Genomic DNA, 2,500 nt, shown 5'->3' with positions numbered 1-2,500 from the left:
GAGGAAACAACACGGGAAACGAAGGAAAACCAGCGAGGAAGATGGTAAGGGCGAGAAAGGGAGGTGCTGCTGCTGCTGCTGGTGGTGGGGCAAGCATACAGAAAGCGCACACGCACACGCGCGCGCGCGCGCACACACACACGCACACACGCACGCACGCACGCACGCACGCACGCACACACACAAAAAAAAAAAAAAAAAAAGCCCGTACGACACCGAAAAGGAGCAAGCCGGGGGGGGGGGGGGGGGGAAACCTAAACAAAGAAAGCACGCTAAGCGGCTAAGGGAGAAGCGGCAGCTCTCCAAGGAAACCGAACGGGTCCGGCCGGGGAGGGGGACTCGGGAGGGGCGGCGGGCTGGCCTGTTAGCGGCCGGCCCGAAGGGTCCAACTCGGCAGCGGCCGGCCCGCCCGCCCGCTCGCCCGCCCGGGCCTGGGAGGCTGCCTTGGCAGCGGCCAGAGAGTCTACCGGCCTCCGGGGAGGTCCTCGAAGGGGCGAGCTGGTCGACCGGCCTCCGGGGAGAGGCGAGCTGGTCGACCGGCCTCCGGGGAGGCCGCCGAGCCTCGAAGGGGCGAGCTGGTCGACCGGCCTCCGGGGAGGCCGCCGAGCCTCGAAGGGGCGAGCTGGTCGACCGGCCTCCGGGGAGAGGCGAGCTGGTCGACCGGCCTCCGGGGAGGCCGCCGAGCCTCGAAGGGGCGAGCTGGTCGACCGGCCTCCGGGGAGGCCGCCGAGCCTCGAAGGGGCGAGCTGGTCGACCGGCCTCCGGGGAGGCCGCCGAGCCTCGAAGGGGCGGGCGGGTCGACCGGCCTCCGGGGAGGCCGGCCTCGAAGGGGCGCGGCGTAGCCGGTCTCCGCGGCTCCGGGAGGCCCGGAGAAGTCGCAGCCGGTGCCCCGGGTCTGCCTCCGCTAACTGGCAGCAGGTCTACCAGGCTCCAGCGAGACTTGGTGGCCTTTCGGGGTGGTGGCTGGTAGACCTGTTCTCCCTGGCGTTCCTGTGGAGCGGCGAAAGGGGTCGCTCTGCGTCGCTGCCTCCAGTTACGTCATCGTAGAGGTCGGCCACTTTCGAGCCACTCCCCGGTAGGAGGGGCGGCTGTCCTTCGGCTCTCCCGCCCCGCTGGACTTAGCGGTACGACTGTAGGCCACAGGGTGAACAGCCGCTGAGTTCCGGAGCCGCACTCCCGGGCGCCCCCAGCGCATTGTGGCCGGCCCGCGGGAGGCCTAGGGCGGCTTGCGACGAGGGCGGGCGGGGAGCGGTCCTGAGCCCGGCCCTTCGGGGAGAGCACTTTCTTTTGCCCGTTCGGCGCGGCGGTCTCCCGGCAGGTCTCCGGCAGCCCCGCGAGTGTGTCCCAGGTGCCGGAAGCCGCTGCGGAGGCGGGGAGCCCAGCCAGCGGCAGGTCCCATGCAGCCGTTGCCGACTCGGGAGAGGGGTGAGCCGGACACCCCCCCCCCCCCCCCCCCCGCGGCCGGGGAAAAGGCCCGGTGCGTGTGCCGTTCGTGAACGCCAGAGGGTGGTCCAGAGAGAAACCGGGGGGTGCCCCGTGCGGCTCTGCCCAGACACCAGCGGCTCGAGAGCCTCGTTCTTCGGGCCCCTGTCGCAGGGAGCGTGGTGATGCCGGTGCTCCGGCCGGAGCAGCAGCCGGCTCGCGGCTGCCGATCCACACCCACACGCAGACGCCCGCTGAGGCGTCCCGGGACACGTCGGAGAGGCCCCTCGGCGGGCTGGCGCTTCCCTGCTTCCCCGTCACAGGGAGCGTGGGGGCGGTGCTGGTGTTCAGGCTCGAGTGGGCACCTCTTGCAGACGATGGTCCGCACCCACACGCAGCGCCCGCCGCTGGTTTGCGGCCACTGGTGGGCGGCGGGGTGAGTTGGCTCAGGACTCGACCGTGTGTGTTTGCTCCCGATCGATGAGGCCGTTCGGGTCGCGTCGGAGAGGGCCCCCGGCGGGTCGGCTCTGCTGTGCTCCCCCGTCACAGGGGGGTGCATGGGCGGTGTCCGATGTTCAGGCAGGGGGGTCTCCTCTCCAGCACGCGTCCTGTCGCGCGCGAGGTGCTGCCCGCTGGAGCGGCGAAGGAGAGGTGTGTGTGTGCTCTCCCGCTTATCCTCGGGCTTCTATCACCGAACCCGGCTCTGCGAGGCCAAGTGGCCCTGTGAGTTCTCAGGTGTCCGAAAAAACCTTGCACGGGGTGCTGGCGATGGTCTCAGCCCCGGGTCGCCGGGTGCCGGCCGCAAGCAGCCGTTGGTGGGGTGGCGAACTGACATGAGAAAGGGCCGAGTGGGTGCCACCCGCCCTGGGTGTGTGCCGGTTCGGGTGGAAAGGGGGGCGCCCCCCTCCCAGAGCTGCCGGACCCCCGCCTGCTGCGGAGCGTGCCGCCCCGGTGTTTCCTCGGTGGGGGGCCGCGCCCATCTCGAGGTCGCTTCCTCCTCTAGCACGTCCGTTTAGCTCTCCCGTAAAGGGGGAGCGGGTGCGCGGGGGGGGGTTCGCCTCCGCCCGCATGCCTAGCG

Source organism: Struthio camelus, unplaced genomic scaffold, assembly GCF_040807025.1.
Source record: "Struthio camelus isolate bStrCam1 unplaced genomic scaffold, bStrCam1.hap1 HAP1_SCAFFOLD_33, whole genome shotgun sequence".
Lineage (NCBI taxonomy): Eukaryota > Metazoa > Chordata > Aves > Struthioniformes > Struthionidae > Struthio > Struthio camelus.
The sequence above is the reverse complement of the archived record's forward strand: the minus strand, read 5'-3'. Positions refer to the sequence as shown.